The sequence below is a fragment of the Lepus europaeus genome, chromosome 1 (assembly GCF_033115175.1).
Source record: "Lepus europaeus isolate LE1 chromosome 1, mLepTim1.pri, whole genome shotgun sequence".
NCBI classification, from domain to species: Eukaryota; Metazoa; Chordata; class Mammalia; order Lagomorpha; family Leporidae; genus Lepus; species Lepus europaeus.
The window spans coordinates 184,054,845-184,076,631 of NC_084827.1; the positions used below are offsets into that span (position 1 = coordinate 184,054,845).

General features: G+C 48.0%; 1 protein-coding gene and 3 long non-coding RNA genes across 4 annotated transcripts in view; all 4 read left to right on the plus strand.

Annotated features, from left to right (window-relative positions):
- LOC133763862 (neuroblastoma breakpoint family member 6-like) overlaps window positions 1–21,787 on the plus strand; it is a 46,736-nt gene that overhangs the window by 6,957 nt on the left and 17,992 nt on the right. The gene's annotated exons all lie outside the window — the stretch shown is intronic.
- On the plus strand, window positions 484–4,806 carry LOC133768302 (uncharacterized). The gene is made up of 4 exons (XR_009866938.1): window positions 484–579; window positions 1,960–2,017; window positions 3,147–3,202; window positions 4,752–4,806. It is a non-coding gene; the product is annotated as an uncharacterized LOC133768302 (long non-coding RNA).
- Window positions 5,099–7,884, plus strand: LOC133768308 (uncharacterized). The gene is made up of 3 exons (XR_009866940.1): window positions 5,099–5,225; window positions 6,642–6,699; window positions 7,829–7,884. It is a non-coding gene; the product is annotated as an uncharacterized LOC133768308 (long non-coding RNA).
- Window positions 9,678–14,026, plus strand: LOC133768314 (uncharacterized). The gene is made up of 3 exons (XR_009866941.1): window positions 9,678–9,738; window positions 12,190–12,524; window positions 13,490–14,026. It is a non-coding gene; the product is annotated as an uncharacterized LOC133768314 (long non-coding RNA).

Here is a 21,787-nt window from a genome sequence, read left to right on the forward strand (position 1 = left end):
GGACCATGGCAGGCTGTTTGTCCCCTTGGTAGTAGTGGCCATTGGATACCCGCATCTGACCCAAAACCTGCTTAACCTGGTCAATCTCTCTGAATTTGTTTGCAGAAAATCAATATGACGAAGTGGAGGTACAAATGCAAGACGTCACATACACCTCCAGGTAACTCAGAGGCCGAGTAGACACTGTAGCATGGACTACTAGGGAATCGAAATGCTGGAGAAACTGGTGACTAGAGCCATTTGGAAGATTCAGCCAATGATGAAATGGCTCTGTTCATAACGTTCCCTTTTGTATTGTTTCCCTCTATATCCCCCTTTGAAAATCCCTCCCATATTTTAACCTGTAGTCTGATGACAAAGTCACTTCTGTACCTGTGTGTGTGTCTTCAGTGTCTCTGCCCTCCCATCTCAGCAGGGAGCTCCCAGAGCAGCAAGAGCGGGAAGACCCAGACGACGCGCTGGACGAGCGCTACCTCACTCCCTCGATTTTTCCGGTCGTTTCTGAGCCTGACCATTCCACGTGGAGCAGCTGGTGCTCCCTGGAGCATCAGGACGTGCTCTCTGTTCCAGATGCAGATGGTGAGTCCCCCACTGTGAGGTGACACAACCCCCTCTGCTGGCCAAGGAGCCTGCACTACCCTTGCACTCATCACTCCCACCTGCCTGAGAGGGCTCCTGGAAGTGGGAGGGTCTGAGACATTCTCATCATGTGTTCTTTTTCAACCAGTCTGTTGCACAGGTGTGGTTGGCCCATCCGGCTTTGCTGTCTTCCCATTCCTCGTGTGGCTTTGTCACTCAGATTCCAGTGCTCAGTCATTGCCAGCAGAATGTGACAGATGCACACCAACCTAAGCAGCACATCTCATGCTTGTCTCTGCCATCCGTTCATAATGAAGCAGACCCCTCTGCCCCCTGCAGTGTTGATCACACGAGTCATTCCGCGTCCCTGGCATGTGACATTGTTTCCTGTCAGAGCCAGCAGCATGCTTGTCTCCCTTGCAGTCAAGTTACTCCCCCTGTTTCATTGAGCCCAGCCACGTTCTCTGTCCCTTCAAAGTTGGCATCATTTCACCTACCACACGTACAGAATGTTCTGCCATTCCCTTAGTAGTGTGTCCCCAGGCTGCAAGTCTGAGACCTGTGCTTAGAGATTCCATGAGTAGCCCAGTTTTCTCTTGTGCTGCACACATTCACTCTGATCCCCAGAACTGAAAATTCACCTGTTCCACCTTTTATCTTATCCTCAATGTACAGAATATGGTAAACCACAAACTACCAAGATAGCTTGATTGAGAACCACAGGCACTGCACTTTCTCTCATGGAAAGGAATCACACTAGGAACCAAGCATCTGCAGAGAATATTATTTTAGATTTCATTTTATCTTATGAAAGGCAGAATTAGAGAGAGAAACAGGGGGAGATAGAGAGGCAACTCTTGTATACTCTGGTCTGCTCCCCACATGGCCACAATGGCATTGGCTGGACCAGGCCCAGGGAGGAACTAGGAGTTTCCTCCAGGTCTCTTTGTGGGTTCAGGGCCCAAGTGCTGGACCATCTTGTACTGTCTTCCCAGGTGCATTAGAGGGATCTGGATCAGAAGTAGAACAGCCAGGACTTGAACCGGCATTGCCATGGGATCCTAGGGTGGAAGGCAGCAGCTTTACCTGCTATGCCGCAGCACCCACACATGGGAAAATTTATGTTTCATTTGTGTAGAGAATCAGGTCAGCGATTATTGGTGTGATGACTGGAGGAATAGTGAGATTTACCTCATGTGTCAAGAAAAATGAACAAGCTAGTTCCCTCAGAAATGACCTCAACCCTCTCGACAACTCCTATCTGAGAGGTCAGCAGTGACACTGAGGATACTGGTGTGCTGTGTTAGCGCTGGACAATGCATTGTACAGGCCTTGAGGGCATCATCCTAGATGACTGTGCCTATTTGAATTCATTTGCAGAAAAGGAAAATGACAATGATGACGTGGAAGTGGAAACACAAGCCCTGTCACACTCCAGGTGAGTCTTAGGAACCCTGGGCAGCGAGCTTAGTGCTGACACGGGCAGACTCCAGGTCCAGAGAAGAAGAGCAGTGCCACTGCGCATCTCCCATCCATTGTGCCAACCCTTTGGTACCCATCAGCACTGCTCTCTGCCATCGTTAGGCTATTAGTCTGGGTTTCCACTTCTCCCTACCTTTTCCATGTAATGACCTGCAGCAGGCTGACTCCATGAGGGAGCCTCTCCAGGGATTCCTTCCCATCATTGCCTCTCTCACGTGCAGTGAAGGGCAGGGTGCTGCTCACAGGTCTCCTCTTCTCATGAGCTTCTCTGCACCCCATTAATCACGTGAAACCACCTGACAGAAAGTAGTGCCTCAGCACTGAGAATAAGACTGACGGCTAAAGCCGTGATAGTCTCCAGTATCCCTCAAGGTGAATACATTGTCTGCATGTAATTTACATAAATCTGTTGAAGCCAGTTTTCATTTTCCAAATACTCATGGGTACTAGTGGACCAACTGAGAGTCATTTCTCCAGCCTGACTTCCTAATGACCTCATCACAGTGGAAATCCTCTGTTTCTCTCTGCTTCTGTCTCCATACCCTTTCAATACCTCTGCTACTCCCCTATCACCTCAAACTTAATACTCTTTCTCCAAGAAGGTGAGAGTTCTGTTTGCCTGTTTACATTGAGGTCAAGTAGTACAAGTACAAATAAGCATAAAGAAGTCTACAAGCACACATAGATTTAATAACATTGAATATTTGGCTGTAGTTGATTCATGTGTAAATATTATATATCTACACACACCTACTGTTCTCAGTGCAGGCAGTGGGGTTTCTGTTTTACCTTGCCTACTGTTTGCCATGTGCTTCATATGAGCACTTCATTTTTCCTCACATAAAGGCTGCCTTGTGTTAACGTTCAGTTCATCTACCCCAGGTGGTTCAGCAAGGAGCCTCCTCAAATGGAAGACATTGCATCCTGTCTGCACTGTTAGTAGCCAGTCCTCCCCAGAAATGGACAAAGTTGTGGGTGGCCCATTGCTCAGCTCAGCCACTTCTGGAAGGCCTCCTCTTAGGAACAGCTTGGAAAGGGGCTTTCTGTCCCCTTTCTGTTTCTCACCCACCTTTCCCTCCCTCCAGTCTCATCAGGGAGATTCCAGAGATTGAAGATCAAGATGTCTCACAAGACTCTCACGGTACATGTTTGACTCCTGCACTTCTTCCGGAAGCTTCTGACTGGTCACCCCACCTTGTGTGCATTGCAATCATAGACCAATCCTTTGCCTGCCCCTTGTATGTAGACTCAGTCCACTTGTTTCCCCAGACATGCCAGTGATGTGGGTGGTACGGGTATTCATACTTAAAACTTTTCTTCTGTAACAAATTGCGTTGAAGAATTTCAAATATCAGTAGGAAAGTTCTGGTCTGCAAACAAGAACTTCTAAAGGCCCTACACAGCATCTCCCACTAGGAAGACGTTGGTGTGCTTCGTCCCTGAGCACCTCATTGAGGTGCTCAGATAGAACTCAGATAGAACTCCAGCTCAGGAGTGCCCCATGGCCTGAAAGTTCCTGGTCTCTCACCTCAGGCTTTTTGCACTCAGGGTCCCAGTGAGGCATGCCCATCTCCATTTCTGTCAAAGATGGTTGCTGTTTCGCAGAACAGAGTTCCCTGGATGAACATTTCTAGGCTCCAGTTGTGCCTGGGATGTCTGACTGCAAGAATACAGGAGCTGCTGATGCTCATAAAGCCCGAGCAGTTTGGTTGGCAGTTTATGCACAGAATGATCACTTTTGAGAGTAGGTCAACCTTCATCTCTGTCCCTGGTGACTGCTCTGTCCTTGTACTCGTATCCCCAGTGAGGATGAGTGAAGTCATTGCTACGTGCCAGACCTACAGACTTGTGGTTGTAGACTCAAAATCCTGAATTGAGCTGTAAGCAGGAGTTAGAATTCATTATTGTTTATTTGTTATGGAACAGAGTAGTGACCATTTCACAGCAAGCTCAGCAGCATGTGCCCAGGTGCTGTTTGCTTCCTCTTGGTTAGAAGCTTGGACAATGACTGTTGCCACTTGCTTACTTTTTATTCAATCTGAAACCTCAGCTCTGCCCTTTGACTTCCATGCTTGTCCAGGCCACAGCATCCATATAGGCATCTCTGTCCTTCATGTTCTCAATGGTGTTTCCATTTGAAGATGAATTGACTAGGGAAGAGTTCATCCAGAAATACATGCTCTTGAGTTGCTTGTATTGTTCCCATAGACAAGAGGGAGATTATTCATGAGCACCTCTTAGAATAGCCAAGATTCTGTGTGGCATCAAAGAGGTTTCAATTCCAGGGCATGCAGACTCCATGCATAGCTGTCTCCCAGTGTTCTACCTCCTCTCCACAGTCAGCAGCCTGGGTCCTTCCATGAGAGCAGCCTGACAACTGCCGTTTGCCTCCTAGGATGATCTTGGGCTGGGAGCTCAGAATCCCTGAGGACCATTGCAGGCTGTTTCTAAGGGTTCTGGACAGAGGTTATTGAGATGGTGATCCAACTGTGACCAGGAGATTTGATCCGTTGCCCAGGATGGCTCACAAGCCCATCTCCTGATGTCGACTCAGTCCTCCTGGAGGATTTCCCGCAGTCTCCTGTTCTCACACGAGAACAATCTGTCCCCTTGCTAGTAGTGGCCATTGGATGCCCATATCTGACCCAAAACCTGCTTAACCTGGTCAATCTCTCTGAATTTGTTTGCAGAAAATCAATATAATGAAGTGAAGATGCAAGAGCAAGATGGCACAAACACTTCCAGGTAACTCAGAGGCAGAACAGACAGTGTAGCATGGACTACTAGGGAATTGAAATGCTGGAGAAACTGGTGACTAGATCCATTTGGAAGATTCAGCCAATGATGAAATGGCTCTGTTCATAACGTTCCCTTTTGTATTGTTTCCCTCTATATCCCCCTTTGAAAATCCCTCCCATATTTTAACCTGTAGTCTGATGACAAAGTCACTTCTGTACCTGTGTGTGTGTCTTCAGTGTCTCTGCCCTCCCATCTCAGCAGGGAGCTCCCAGAGCAGCAAGAGCGGGAAGACCCAGACGACGCGCTGGACGAGTGCTACCTCACTCCCTCGATTTTTCCGGTCGTTTCTGAGCCTGACCATTCCACGTGGAGCAGCCTGTGCTCCCTGGAGCATCAGGACGTGCTCTCTGTTCCAGATGCAGATGGTGAGTCCCCCACTGTGAGGTGACACAACCCCCTCTGCTGGCCAAGGAGCCTGCACTACCCTTGCACTCATCACTCCCACCTGCCTGAGAGGGCTCCTGGAAGTGGGAGGGTCTGAGACATTCTCATCATGTGTTCTTTTTCAACCAGTCTGTTGCACAGGTGTGGTTGGCCCACCCGGCCTTGCTGTCTTCCCATTCCTCGTGTGGCTTTGTCACTCAGATTCCAGTGCTCAGTCATTGCCAGCAGAATGTGACAGATGCACACCAACCTAAGCAGCACATCTCATGCTTGTCTCTGCCATCCTTTCATAATGAAGCAGACCCCTCTGCCCCCTGCAGTGTTGATCACACGAGTCATTCCGCGTCCCTGGCATGTGACATTGTTTCCTGTCAGAGCCAGCAGCACGCTTGTCTCCCTTGCAGTCAAGTTACTCCCCCTGTTTTATTGAGCCCAGCCATGTTCTCTGTCCCTTCAAAGTTGGCATCATTTCACCTACCACATGTACAGAATGTTCTGCCATTCCCTTAGTAGTGTGTCCCCAGGCTGCAAGTCTGAGACCTGTGCTTAGAGATTCCATGAGTAGCCCAGTTTTCTCTTGTGCTGCACACATTCACTCTGATCCCCAGAACTGAAAATTCACCTGTTCCACCTTTTATCTTATCCTCAATGTACAGAATATGGTAAACCACAAACTACCAAGATAGCTTGATTGAGAACCACGGGCACTGCACTTTCTCTCATGGAAAGGAATCACACTAGGAACCAAGCATCTGCAGAGAATATTATTTTAGATTTCATTTTATCTTATGAAAGGCAGAATTAAAGAGAAATAGGGGGGAGAGAGAGAGAGAGAGAGAGAGAGAGAGAGAGAGAGAGAGAGAGAGAGGCAACTCTTGTATACTCTGGTCTACTCCCCACATGGCCACAATGGCATCGGCTGGACCAGGCCCAGGAGGAACTAGGAGTTTCCTCCAGGTCTCTTTGTGGGTGCAGGGCCCAAGTGCTGGACCATCTTGTACTGTCTTCCCAGGTGCATTAGAGGGATCTGGATCAGAAGTAGAACAGCCAGGACTTGAACCGGCATTGCCATGGGATCCTAGGGTGGAAGGCAGCAGCTTTACCTGCTATGCCGCAGCACCCACACATGGGAAAATTTATGTTTCATTTGTGTAGGGAATCAGGTCAGCGATTATTGGTGTGATGACTGGAGGAATAGTGAGATTTACCTCATGTGTCAAGAAAAATGAACAAGCTAGTTCCCTCAGAAATGACCTCAACCCTCTCGACAACTCCTATCTGAGAGGTCGGCAGTGACACTGAGGATACTGGTGTGCTGTGTTAGCGCTGGACAATGCATTGTACAGGCCTTGAGGGCATCATCCTAGATGACTGTGCCTATTTGAATTCATTTGCAGAAAAGGAAAATGACAATGATGACGTGGAAGTGGAAACACAAGCCCTGTCACACTCCAGGTGAGTCTTAGGAACCCTGGGCAGCGAGCTTAGTGCTGACACGGGCAGACTCCAGGTCCAGAGAAGAAGAGCAGTGCCACTGCGCATCTCCCATCCATTGTGCCAACCCTTTGGTACCCATCAGCACTGCTCTCTGCCATCGTTAGGCTATTAGTCTGGGTTTCCACTTCTCCCTACCTTTTCCATGTAATGACCTGCAGCAGGCTGACTCCATGAGGGAGCCTCTCCAGGGATTCCTTGCCATCATTGCCTCTCTCACGTGCAGTGAAGGGCAGGGTGCTGCTCACAGGTCTCCTCCTCTCATGAGCTTCTCTGCACCCCATTAATCACGTGAAACCACCTGACAGAAAGTAGTGCCTCAGCACTGAGAATAAGACTGACGGCTAAAGCCGTGATAGTCTCCAGTATCCCTCAAGGTGAATACATTGTCTGCATGTAATTTACATAAATCTGTTGAAGCCAGTTTTCATTTTCCAAATACTCATGGGTACTAGTGGACCAACTGAGAGTCATTTCTCCAGCCTGACTTCCTAATGACCTCATCACAGAGGAAATCCTCTGTTTCTCTCTGCTTCTGTCTCCATACCCTTTCAATACCTCTGCTACTCCCCTATCACCTCAAACTTAATACTCTTTCTCCAAGAAGGTGAGAGTTCTGTTTGCCTGTTTACATTGAGGTCAAGTAGTACAAGTACAAATAAGCATAAAGAAGTCTACAAGCACACATAGATTTAATAACATTGAATATTTGGCTGTAGTTGATTCATGTGTAAATATTATATATCTACACACACCTACTGTTCTCAGTGCAGGCAGTGGGGTTTCTGTTTTGCCTTGCTTTCTGTTTGCCATGAGCTTCATATGAGCACTTCATTTTACCTCACAAGAATTCTGTCCTCTGTTAACGTTCAGTTCATCTACCCCAGGTGGTTCAGCAAGGAGCCTCCTCAAATGGAAGACATTGCATCCTGTCTGCACTGTTAGTAGCCAGTCCTCCCCAGAAATGGACAAAGTTGTGGGTGGCCCATTGCTCAGCTCAGCCACTTCTGGAAGGCCTCCTCTTAGGAACAGCTTGGAAAGGGGCTTTCTGTCCCCTTTCTGCTTCTCACCCACCTTTCCCTCCCTCCAGTCTCATCAGGGAGATTCCAGAGATTGAAGATCAAGATGTCTCACAAGACTCTCACGGTACGTGTTTGACTCCTGCACTTCTTCTGGAAGCTTCTGACTGGTCACCCCACCTTGTGTGCATTGCAACCATAGACCAATCCTTTGCCTGCCCCTTGTCTGTAGACTCAGTCCACTTGTTTTCAGCAGACATGCCAGTGATGTGGCTGGTATTGGTAGTCATACTTAAAATTTTTCTTCTGTAACAAATTGTGTTGAGAGAATTTCAAATATCAGTAGAAAAGTTCCGGTCTGCAAACAAGAACTCTAATGGCCCTACACAGCATCTCCCACTAGGAAGACGTCGGTGTGCTTCGTCCCTGAGCAGGGTCAGCACCTCATTGAGGTGCTCAGATAGAACTCCAGCTCAGGAGTGCCCCATGGCCTGAAAGTTCCTGGTCTCTCACCTCAGGCTTTTTGCACTCAGGGTCCCAGTGAGGCATGCCCATCTCCATTTCTGTCAAAGATGGTTGCTGTTTCGCAGAACAGAGTTCCCTGGATGAACATTTCTAGGCTCCAGTTGTGCCTGGGATGTCTGACTGCAAGAATACAGGAGCTGCTGATGCTCATAAAGCCCGAGCAGTTTGGTTGGCAGTTTATGCACAGAATGATCACTTTTGAGAGTAGGTCAACCTTCATCTCTGTCCCTGGTGACTGCTCTGTCCTTGTACTCGTATCCCCAGTGAGGATGAGTGAAGTCATTGCTACGTGCCAGACCTACAGACTTGTGGTTGTAGACTCAAAATCCTGAATTGAGCTGTAAGCAGGAGTTAGAATTCATTATTGTTTATTTGTTATGGAACAGAGTAGTGACCATTTCACAGCAAGCTCAGCAGCATGTGCCCAGGTGCTGTTTGCTTCCTCTTGGTTAGAAGCTTGGACAATGACTGTTGCCACTTGCTTACTTTTTATTCAATCTGAAACCTCAGCTCTGCCCTTTGACTTCCATGCTTGTCCAGGCCACAGCATCCATATAGGCATCTCTGTCCTTCATGTTCTCAATGGTGTTTCCATTTGAAGATGAATTGACTAGGGAAGAGTTCATCCAGAAATACATGCTCTTGAGTTGCTTGTATTGTTCCCATAGACAAGAGGGAGATTATTCATGAGCACCTCTTAGAATAGCCAAGATTCTGTGTGGCATCAAAGAGGTTTCAATTCCAGGGCATGCAGACTCCATGCATAGCTCTCTCCCAGTGTTCTACCTCCTCTCCACAGTCAGCAGCCTGGGTCCTTTCATGAGAGCAGCCTGACAACTGCCGTTTGCCTCCTAGGATGATCTTGGGCTGGGAGCTCAGAATCCCTGAGGACCATTGCAGGCTGTTTCTAAGGGTTCTGGACAGAGGTTATTGAGATGGTGATCCAACTGTGACCAGGAGATTTGATCCGTTGCCCAGGATGGCTCACAAGCCCATCTCCTGATGTCGACTCAGTCCTCCTGGAGGATTTCCCGCAGTCTCCTGTTCTCACACGAGAACAATCTGTCCCCTTGCTAGTAGTGGCCATTGGATGCCCATATCTGACCCAAAACCTGCTTAACCTGGTCAATCTCTCTGAATTTGTTTGCAGAAAATCAATATAATGAAGTGAAGATGCAAGAGCACGATGGCACAAACACTTCCAGGTAACTCAGAGGCAGAGCAGACAGTGTAGCATGGACTACTAGGGAATTAGTAGCCAGTCTTCCCCAGATAGAGACCAAGGTTTAGGTGGCCCATTGCTCAGCTCAGCCATTTCTGGAAGGCCTCCTCTTAGGAACAGCTTGGAAAGGGGCTTTCTGTCCCCTTTCTGTTTCTCACCCACCTTTCCCTCCCTCCAGTCTCATCAGGGAGATTCCAGAGATTGAAGATCAAGATGTCTCACAAGACTCTCACGGTACGTGTTTGACTCCTGCACTACTTCTGGAAGCTTCTGACTGGTCCCATTCTAGGAGCACCTCTTCCTCACTGGAGAAACAGCATGTCTGCTCTGCTCTTGTTGTAGACAGTGAGTGCTCCATTGTGAACGGGAACACTGCACTGGTCTCCCAGGTGGCCTCTGTATTCTTGGGTTGCTGCACCTGTGTTGGGTGAGACAGACCACTGTGCACTCAGGCCCTGGGGACTTACCTCAGTCTGGATGTGGCTCTTGGATGGACTTTGTTCATAGTCATCCAACGGGGGAAACCCTTGGCTGTCACCAGGCCCACTTTCAAGGTGCAGCTTTTGACATCAAGACAGGGAAGGAGGGGATGGGAAGGCGTGATGGCAAACGCGGAGCCACCACCATCTCTCTTGGAGAGGCTTCTTTAACAAGTCACTGTGATGTTCTTAATTTTGACAACAGTTGCAATTGTAAACAGCATCCTCCAAACTTCTCAGGCTTAAAGCTTTGGCAGTCTGTGCAAAGTTTCCTTAGTTATCTGAACTAGGTATCCTTGGTCGGCACACTGTTTTCTCTGAAAAAGCTTGGTGCTAAGCACAGCAGTCCGGTCCCGCACCCTGTGTCCATGGTGTGGTTTTCTTCTTCTGCTTAACAGCACTGATTTGTGCTCATATGTGGTCTGTAGCTTTAATCCAGTGTCTAAACTCGGCATTTTTTTCTCATGCAAAGCCTCCATAACCTTGCACCAGGACAGGAATCTATCAGTATCTGAGTGAGGCTGAGGGGTCCCTCACATCATCACAGGCAGAGTGCCTCTTGTTGAGCAGGAGCCCTGGAGTATGGCTTCATGGGGGGAGAGGGGGCAGAGAAAAAGTCCAATTTCCTTGAATCTGAGCTTCGATGAGGTTTTACACTTTCTCTCAGGAGGAATCTTTAGGGTTTGAGGCACCTTCACTCATCAAATCATTCTGTAGGAAAATCAAGAAATCCTGATGCCCTTCCCTGTTTCTCAATGTTCTGCAGTAGAATTGGCAATGACAGTTGTCCCCCCAATGCTGTAGATCAGCAGGCACCTTTTCTTGGTGAGACCATGCACTTTTCCTCTGTACAGAGGTACAGAGATGTGCAGAGTCATCCCAGGTCACAGCGATTCACACCCAGCTATGCAGGCCACTCTCACGGGCATCTGTGCTGTGCTAGACCCTGTGCCGTCCTGATCCATGCAAGCCTCACTGGACCTCTGCTGGTGGAGATTCTGTCCCCACCTTGGGGAGAGGATCCTGAGGCTCAACAAGGTCACTGTCCCAGGTCGCCCCACCTTGTGTGCATTGCAATCATAGACCACTCCTTTGCCTGGCCCTTGTCTGTAGGCTCAGTCCACTTGTTTTCAGCAGACATGCCAGCGATGTGGCTGGTATGGGTATTCATACTTAAAACTTTTCTTCTGTAACAAATTGTGTTGAGAGAATTTCAAATATCAGTAGAAAAGTTCCGGTCTGCAAACAAGAACTCTAATGGCCCTACACAGCATCTCCCACTAGGAAGACGTTGGTGCTTCGTCCCTGAACAGGGTTAGCACCTCATTGAGGTGCTCCAGATAGAGCTCTAGCTCAGGAGTGCCCCATGGCCTGAAAGTTCCTGGTCTCTCATCTCAGGCCTTTTGCACTCAGGGTCCCAGTGAGGCCTTGAACTTGTCTTTGCCACAGACCCGTGGTTGTGTGGCTTTGGCTCAGAAACACCCAGTGCCAGTTTTGGGCAGTTTTGGAGGGTGGCAAGTGCACAGACACTGTCTCAGGAGGGAGATGTGTGTGCTAGGCCAAAGCAATGCCTTACCTCCCACCTGGGCTTTCTTCCTGACTTTTGTGTTTCACCTTCGCTTGTCTCTCCATTCTTCAGGTGCCTGTAACTAGGTTCCCACTTCAACTGACCAGAAAAGTGATGGTCACATAATATGTATTATCTATATGACATGCACTGAAGGCGTATATCCTATGAATAGATGTGCTTGGTGTCTGTTCAGCGAAGCATGTGCATGCATGAAATGCATGTGTTCTTGTGCTAGATTTGTCCATTCCAGCTGTCAGTGGTCCCCTGTGCTTGTCTCTCATTACAATGCCCTCCAGGTTTGATGATCCTGCTCCATCCTCCCCAAACCTTCAACAGATAGCCAGTGTGGTTTCTGTGCCTTAAAAGCTTAAGAGCTGTGTGTTTTATTAGTCCAACTTTGTTGAATATTGTGATCATCTGAGCCATGTTTATTACTTTTGCCTAGTGATAAATATTCAGTGAATATGTATAAAATGAACCCGAATGAAAACATTTTGGTGTCTGTGCAGATTTCATCTCCCACTTCGGACATGACTGTCCAGGGCCCCTTTCCTTACTTGTTGTCCCTCTGCTGCAGGCCTGACTGCCAGAGAGAGAGCATGAATACCAATCCTGATGGCTGTGCTTCTATTTCAGAACTGAGTTTGGTTGCTGCTCCTGAGAGGAAGACCCGTTCCCAGCTGGAGGGAGGTCCTCACAAAGATCTCATCACCAGCACCTGTGAGAATCATAGCATCAGCCCCAGCGATGTCCCGAGTTCCCCAAAAGGAGATGTTATCAAAGGAAAATGGAAGCCCAGGAAATGGGAACTGGCCTGCAGGTTCCCTGGCCTGGAGATGAAGGCCAAACCACAGCCCACGGAAAGGAAAATCGCATGCCAATTCCCTGGCCTGGAGATAAAGGGCAAACCACAGACCAACATGTGGGCACTGGCATTCAGATTCCTGGGCCTCCCTGCCTAGGATCCAGAGGTAATCCTGTGTGTGTGTGTCTTCGATGTACTTATTCCTTCTTACCTTGGCCACCAGATTGTAGCTCATTTCTGTTTGTTCAGATAGGGTAGAACTGTAACCTCTCTGTTTGGATCAATAATTTAAAATAGAAGATACAGGAAGAAATCCTTGTCCTGTAGAAACCTGACCCACAAAATAGGATACCTCCCCTCACGATCAAGTGAAAATGTTTCACGTTGAACTTTCTCCCTAAAACATGCTGTTCACCATCCACTAACTTGATTGCAAGTCCTCTATTGGGTTGAGAAATATACATTGAACAATCACATTTTATCTGATTTTATTCCTAGGCCAATTTCCAATGCAGATTCTTAGGTCTCATTCTCCCATGTTTGTCCTTCCCTCTGACATGTACACAAACATGATATTCTCAAAAAAAGAAAACTTCTCAGCAAAAAGTGATAAAAGAATGCGGAAACTCTAGGATGACTAAAAAGGTGCCTTTTTAAAAAATTCAGTTTCCCTTCAGAGTTGTGTGAGTCTAGCTACTGGGCACACTGCAGAACGGTCCTAGGTGGATCTGGATGTGGAATCATCTTCAGAGAAACCTGGTGTCTGTTCTATTGACATGAGTTGTGCTGTGGTTACACTCCAGGCTCCCTTTGCTTACTGCAGAAAACGTATCCGTTTGCTAAGGCAACAGAAAGCAGGAGGAAGTGGGGTGACATCACTCACTCCTGGTTAGGAAAGGTCAAGGGCCCTGGTTCCCCAGCCCTGCAGAGCTGGGCTGGAGTTCAGGGCAGGATTCTGCTCATTTGGCTGCCACTTCTCTCTCAGCAGCCCAGGGCTGCCCCTTCAGCCAGTCTCCCCACTGGAATTGAGTTTGCCCCTGGCCTCTGCCCCACTGTGGCCCAGATGCAGGCTCAGCTCTCACCTGGACCTGACCCAGCTCTCCTTTGATTTTTCTTCTCTCCCTCTTTCAGATCCCAAGTACAGTTGGAAGTATAGAACAGTATTGCTGATTGTAACATCCCCACCTCCTCAAAACATCTAACACAGGAGCTCCGCTTCAACAGCAACCAGAACACCAAGAACGCAATTTCAACCCCATGAACTGCCCTCGGCTATTTGTATCCACCAGGCTGCTTCCCTGAGAGCTGGCACCGTCTTCCACCTCCAATCCGAGCAAACACCTAAGGAGACCCAGGCCTGACTCCACAGCTGCTCCCGAGAGAACACCACCTGGCTCCTCTCCAACTGCCTCCTGTAGAGATCTGGGGTCAGGAGGAGCTGGAAGCAAACAGCATAGGACCCTGGGCACACACTGCCTTTGGATGGGGCGAGCTCGGTGTGGGCAGTGTCAGAGACACAGCGCCCTGCGCACAAGGCTGTGTGTGAGCAGAGGAGAGGATCGGACTCTGCAGGATGTGGACCCTGGCCCAGACAGCTGGCCCTCTCCTTCACACAGCCAGCGTTCCGCATAGAGGACAGCAGCAGGAGGAGACTTTGGGGCTCAAAAGGACAGGCAGGGTCTCTTTCCTCCTTTTGAACCCCAACCATCTCCCCCTTCTGCTATCTTCCATGATGGGAACGCTGACTGTGTGAAGGCGGCAGGCCAGGTGTCTGGCTCGGGGTCTGCATCCTGAAGATCTCTGATGCTTTCCTCAATTTTGCACTCAGCCTCACTCTTTGGCCAAGCACCCGATGCAGGGAGTGCTGTGTGCTCCCTCCCACATCCCCGCAGGAGGCAGAGAACCTCTTGTGTGCCCATCAGGTCCCCTGGCCCTGGCATCGGTCAGTGGTGAAAGCTGTCTGTTGATCTGTACATCCTAAAGATGTGCTCCTTCCTCTGTATTCCTAACAACTGTGGAGAGGGTGACCCCTCAGAGCCTGAGCAAAAAGGGAGTGAGCAGCGGCCCTGGCGGAGGTGCGGTCATCAACCCAGGAGGTGGCCGTGGATGGGCGTGATAACAGCAAGTTCATGGTGATGAATGCAGCAGTGTGGCCGGGAGGGGCCCAGGTGGGTGAGGTGGGCTGAGCCTGCATCAAGGAACCGGACACCTCTCTGAGCACTCCTCTCTCCACACCCAGAGTCAGGCAGCCCAGATGGGGGCAGGACCTCAGCTGCTGGTCCTGCCAACTCCAGTAGTGTTGCAGGAGAACTGGGGGCTCCTGATGCAGGACGTGGGCCAAGGCATCCAGAGCCCCAGCAAACAGCAAGGCCGTGTTCCTGCCGGGCCTGAGGCAGCTGCAGGACTTGAGGGGCCATATGCCTGCCCCCTGTCATGGAAAACCGAGTCCTCGCAGATTCTGGACACCCGCTGCTTAGTAGGTGCTCCTGGGCAAAGAACAAACCGAGCCAATGGCACCGCTGCCCTGTGGTGGACCTGTTTCTCACAGCTACCATTCTTACTTCCACTGTCTGTCATGCCTGTGATCAAGACAATTGTTTTCCTTTCATGAAAATTGGGATCCTAGGGAGGGAATTGTGTTTCCACCTGAGTGTGGCCTCCTCTCAGTGTAACAGCTGCCTTAGACATCGTGTCAGCACATCTTGGGCAACTTCTCATGAAGATATCGCTGTCCAGGCCCATAAGTGTCTCCAGTGTCCTGGAGTGTAACTGGAATCTCAAAAGTTTTGATTCAGATCCAAATATGTATTCCCTGTTTTAGTTAAGTGTTTTTAAAAAGAAAAATTCCAAAAACAATTAAAAATTTAAAAAAAACTAAAAAATTTAAAGTAAAAATAGAAAAGAAAAATGGTACTACACTATTTTTTAAAAAGGAAAAAGATAAAAAAATTAAAAATTTAAAAACTATTAAAAAATTTAAAAACAAAAATTAGAAAAAATGTCATTTAATTGTTTTTGAAAGGAAAATACTGAAAAAAATTAAAATTAAGAAACTTTAAAAACAATAAAAAATAGGAAAATACTGATAGGAAAATTAAATTGCCACTTTATTTTAGTAATTTTTTAGATAGGAAAATGTTACAAAATATATCAATTATTTTTTTAAAATTTAAAATCTGCAAAAAGAAGTAAAATTCCATTTCAGTTCAGTGTTTTTGTAAATACAGAAATGCTAAAACGTTTTAAATTTAAAAATGATTATACTTTACAAATGACAAAAGAGAAAAACAATTATTCAGAACAAGTGTAAAATGTCATTTCTATTCACTGTCTTATTTAATGGAGAAAATGCCAAATAATTAAAATTTAACAACTTTACAAAAATTTAAAACCTAAAATAAAAAAAAGCAATACTACGTAACAACGTACAATGCCATTTCAATTAATTATCTTTTTTAAATACGAGAATGCTAAAAAGAAATGAAAAATTTCAAAACAAAGAGAAATTACTAAGAAGAACAAAATAAATGCTGCTTCAGTAAAATGCCACAATGCAACAAAAGAAAAATAAAACAATGTTTTGCTTTGTTTGAATTGGTTCTCAACAACTGACCTGTGGTGACAACAAGTTATTCAGTACCTCCAGAACAAACTGCCTGGTAATTTATGCCAAGAGACAAAGCAGCAGTCATCGAGGTTTTACCTTGGATACCACTTTCACCATCCCTGACTTCGGTGAAATTCTCTGCAGAAATTCTACAAACTCTTTGCTGATTTTGATACCTGCTTTTACTTTTGTTCTGTAAAAATCATCCACTTTGGATAATAAAATTTCAGAATTGAAATAAACAACTTTGGAGAGTGCTGCTTGGAGGATGTATAAATATCCTGTTTGAAAGTGGCCTTCCTTTAACAACTTTACCATGCATTAACATTCATGCCTGTGTCAATTATTACATGCCACTTTAATACCAGATTTCTTTCTTTCTTTCTTTCTTTCTTTCTTTCTTTCTTTCTTTCTTTCTTTCTTTCTCTCTCTCTTTCTCTCTTTCTCTCTTTAACCCTTCCTTCCTTTCTTACTTTTTCTTCTTTCTTTCTTTCTTCTTTCTTTTCTTTCTTTCTTTCTCTCTTTCTCTCTTCCTTCCTTCCTTCCTTCCTTTCTTCCTTTCTTCCTTTCTTCCTTTCTTTCTTCTTCTTCTTTTTTTTTTTTGACAGGCAGAGTGGATAGTGAGAGAGAGAGAGAGAGAGAGAGAGAGAGAAAGGTCTTCCTTTGCCGTTGGTTCACCCTCCAATGGCCACTGTAGCCAGTCCATCGTGCTGATCTGAAGCCAGGAGCCAGGTGCTTCTCTGGGTCTCCCATGCGGGTGCAGGGCCCAGGACCTGGGCCATCCTCCACTGCCTTCCCAGGCCACAGCAGAGCTGGCCTGGAAGAGGAGCAACAGGGGCAGAATCCGGTGCCCCGACCAGGACCAGAACCCCGGGTTCCGGTGCCGCAGGCGGAGGATTAGCCTACAGGGCCCGGCCTGTATAGCCGGCAGTGCGGTGCCGTGGGTCAGGTCTCCACACGTGACCAGGGAGAGGGGACACAAAGAGCTCCCCCAGGCCAACGCTGGTTTCTCCTCCGGACTCTGCTGCTCCCTCAGGATCCGGGCCAGAGAGACCCGGGAAGAGTGGTCCACGGGCAGGGGAGGAAGGGTCGGGACCCCAGAGAAGAACAGAAGACGGAGCTCAAGGTGGCAGACGATCATTCATCCACAGAGGGGAAACCCCACAGGCCACAGCGCCACGCACCCGCTCCTCCGTCAGCTCCCACACCGCTGGGACGGGCGGGGACACGGACACGCGGGACAACCCCGCACCGGACCTGGGGCTCCCACAGGCCACGCCCACCGCCGCGCGGCCCGGCCTTTCCCGCCCTCCGCGAGCCCCGCCCACCCACCCGGGGCCCCCGCCCCTCACACAGCCCAGGCCCCTGAGCCCCAGGGCGCCATCACGGCCCCCAGCCCGGCCTGCAGGCCGCCGAGGGCCTGGGGGCTGCCGACCCCTGGGTACCCGGATGCGGGCCCCGCTTCGGAACACAGCGCTGTGGACACTGGAGGACCCCGGCCAGGGCTCCGGAGCGGGGACAGCGGTGCGGGGCCCCTTGAGGGCCGCCTTCCGGAACCGGAGTCCGAGGAGGAGACAGGGAAACGCGGACGCGGGGCGGACCCGCGCCGAGGGACAGGGTTCCCAGGAGGACGGCGCCGGCCCCAGGCTCAGGACGCCGCTCCTGGGAGGAGGACGGGGGAGCCGCGCCCACAGCTCCCGGGAGGGCGGGCAGGGCCGGGCCCCGGAGGAGGCCGCGGGGTGCGGGCCCGGGCGGCAGGGGGCGCTGTGCGGACCACAGCCTCCTGTAGGTGTTAACTCCGCGTGCTTCGTTCTTACTGTTGTGTTCATTCATTGGAGAGAGAATTACAGAGGGGAGAGACAGAGAGAAAGGGCTTCCATGCTCTCGTTCGCTCTCCAGATGGCCACCGCAAGGGGTCTCCCAGGCAGGAGCAGGCCCCAAGCCCTCGGGCCATCTTCCACGGCTTCCCCAGCCCATTAGGAAGAGCCAGAGCGGAAGAGGGGCAGCTGGACAGGAACCAGCGCCCATGGGGGAAGCCGGCCCTGCCGGCGGAGGCTTAGCCCACCAGGACACAGCACCGGCCGGGACCAGGGCGTTTCCGGTGTTGTGCAGAGACACTGACTTGAAACTTCCCAGACTCCAGGGGCTAGAATCCTGCTGTCTTTTCTCTTAGAGAGAGGAGCCTTGCCTCCTGCGTGCGGGCTTGTAGTTTATAACTTTGTTGCGGGCAGAAGTCTCTGAGGGTTAAAGTGCAGCTAAGGAAGTGAGGTTAAGGTGGCTGCAGGTCATCCCGCACTGCCTTGGGCTCAGAGGCCCTGGAGCTGGCGCAGTCACACTAAGGAGAGGAGCCCAGGAGCTGCAGCGTGGGGGCCACAGGGCGTGCACAGAAGGGCAGGCTCCAGCAGGATGATGGCACAGCGGGTTAGAGCCCCAGCCTTCAGCCCCGACCTCCATGGGGGCCGCTCCACTGGCTATGCAGCTCTCTGCTGGGGCCTGCGAACGAAGTAGAGGATGGACGAAGTCCTAGGGCCCCTGCCCCTGTGTAGGAGACCTGGCAGAAGCTCCTGGCTCCTGGCTTCAGCTCAGCTCAGCTCTGGCCATTGTGGTCATTTGGGGAGTGAACCAAAGACCTTTCTCTCTCTCTCTCTCTCTCTCTCAGGCTCCACCTCTCTCTGTAACTCTGTCTTTCAAATAAAATAAAATAATTATTATTATTAGAAGAAGCAGGGCAGTGTCTTTTCCCATGGCCACATGAGTTCACTCATCTCTTCCCTGAGAGGTTGCTGGGCCCAAGCCAGCTCTGCCCCGGGGTTTGAGTCATTCAGTTTGTTCTGCACCTGTTCTCTCCATCCTTATCCTCTCTACTCGTTGTGTGTGTGTGTGTGTGTGTGTGATTTCTTTATTTGAGGGTTAGCACTACAGAGACAGGGAGAGACAGAGACAAAGGGCTTCCATCTGCTGGTTCACCACTGAAATGGCCTCATTGTCTTGCTCTGGGCTGATCTGAAGCCAGGAGTTTATCCGGGCCTCCCACATGGGTACAGGGGCCCAAGCCCTTGGGCCATCTTGCACTGCTCTCCTAAGCGATAAGCAAAGAGCTGAATTGCAAGAGCAGCAGCCGGGACATGAACCGGCTCCCACACGGGATCCTGGCCCGGCTGACAGAGGCTTCCCCTACAAAGCCACAGCCAGGCCCCATCTCCTTCTCCTTAAAATCAGCTGTGCAGAAATCCTGCCTGAACCCAATGCTCCCATTAATGAGATTGCAGGGATGTGTGGGAAGGATCCCTCCTCCAATAGGTGTGAAAACAAGACCTGTGTCTTTTCCACATAAATTTTGAGGTGCTTTTTCTAGGTATATGAATCATGTGCATCATATTTTTGTGGGGATTGCCTTGAATTTGTAAATTGCTTTGTATAGAGTAGACGTTTTCATCATGATAATTCTTGTAATCCGTGGACATGGATGTCTTTCTAGTTTTTGTGCCTGCTTCAGTTTCTTTCACTGATGTTTCCTAATAGTCATGGTAGAGAAGACACTAAGAAACGGACAAGTAGGAGTACTTTCGACATGACTTGGCAAAGGTTTTAACGAGCTGTGGGGGCAGAGCATTGAGGCCTGTCTGTGTCTAGCACACTGTAACTGCTCAGTCACATTAGTTCTTACCAGTCCATCACCATCTGCTCTTTCAGAATCTCCTCATTGCCTTAGACACATGGATAACTGGTCATGGTGTGATGGACCATTCTAGTCACATATGTTAATATCCCTCAAATGATTCAAATGTTTAGTATTATTAATAATGTCTCAAGGGGCATCATCTACATATATTTGGTATGTCCCTTAGTGATTGTGAAAGTATTTCTCCAGGTTGTAATCCTGTAAAGGCAATTGCAAGATCAAAGTTCTGGTACATTCCTGATGGTGTTGTTCTGGCCCCATTGCCTGGCAAGAAGATTTTCCTGTCCACATTCGCAGCCACTGATGAGAATGTTCTTTTCTATCTCCCTTGCAGAAACTAGACAGCCCCTGTTACCTTCTGTTAACTTTTACCAGCACTTAACTCTTTATTGTGAGATTTTATCAACTCAGATTACACTCAAGAGGCCTGGAAAGGCTGTGATCAATAGGATGGTCTGTGTTCTCTTGTATTTGATGGCTGTTCTATTCTGAGATAGTCAGACACCAGCAATGCGAGCACATGGAGTCTTGAATGGTGAATGCCACTGCATATTGGGTTCCTGCAGTGTTCTGGATTTTGTGTGAGGCCCTCGGTTCTCTGTTGCTCTTTCCTCTCTTTCTGCCTGCATCCTTATTCTTTCTTTCCACTGACTTGGGATTGGTCTGCTCCTGTTTTTCTAGGATTTTTGAGATACCTTGTTAGGTTATTTGAAGTCTTTCTAATTATTTGATGCAGGAACATCAAATAATAATCCCATACACATTCCTCTGAGTACTACTTCTAGAATTTCCCATCAGATTCAGTGTGTTGTGCTTCCATTTTAATTGGATTCATGGAATTTTTAAATTTCCCTCTTGGTTTCTTATCCAGCCTTTATGTATTTGCATAACTTTAGGGGTTCTTGTGTTGTTGATTTCTAGTGTTATAGCATCCATGTTCCATGTGCAGATGAAAAGAATGTGTATTCTGCAGCTGTGGAGTGAAGTATTCTGTAGTCATCTGTTATGGCCATTTGGTCTGTAGCAGTTTCTCTCTGACATTTGTTAATTTTTTTTCCCAGGTGATCTCTTTCTGTTGATGAAAGGTGAGTGTTGAAGTCCCCCACTATTACTGCATTGGAATGCATGTGTCCTTTAGATGTAATAGTTTTGTTTTATAAATTAGGGTGCTACAGCAATGGGTGCATATGCAGTTACCATTATCACATCTTCTTGTTGAATCAAACCCTTGATCATTTTATAGCAACCGTTGTCTCTTGTTATAGTTTTTATCACCAAAACTACTTTATCTGATCCAACCGTAGGTACTCTTGCTCACATTTAGTATCCATTAGCATAAGCATCTTTTTTCCCATCCTTTCCCAAAGACAGTCTCTGTCTTTGCCAGTGTGTTTCTTCTAGGCAGTTCCTTGGATTTCACAGCATCGGGCTCACTTACCCAACCTGTAAAAATGTATCTACCTGGGCAGAAACTTCTTGGTTTGATAACATCAGATTTTTCCAATTTACTTTTGCTGTCCATGTTCTTTTGGTCTTAGCCCAAAAACTGTGTTGACTCTGCCTATTTCTTAGAGCATTTGTGCCATGTTTTCCTCTGTTAGTTTCATAGTTTCAGATTTTAGATTTAGATCATGATCCAATTTGAGTTGATTTTTGTAAATTAAAATCCAATTTTCCCAGTCCAATTAAACAGATGTGGGTATCTCCAGGTATTGTTTTCCACACCTTTGTCAAAAGTAAGTGGGATGTAGGTGCATGAATTTCTAGGGGTTCTCTTTTTTTCCATTGTCCTATGTGTCTATTGCTATGTTGGTACCATACTGTTTTGGTCTCAACAGCCTTGTGGCATATCTTTTTAATTTTGAACTGTGGTGCCTTCAGCTTTGGCTTCATTCTGTTAAGAATATTTTGAGTATTCAGAGTCTTTTGTGTTTTCATAAGAATTTTGAGATTTTTTTTTCCTAACTCTGTGAGGATGTCATCAGTATTTTGATGAGGACTACATTGACTCTCTAAATTGTTTGGGGTAGTTTTGATATTTTAATAATATTAATTCTTCCAAATCAAGAACATACAAGGGAATTCCATTATTTTGTGTCTGCTTCATTTTCTTTCATTAGATTCAATGTGTTTGAATTTC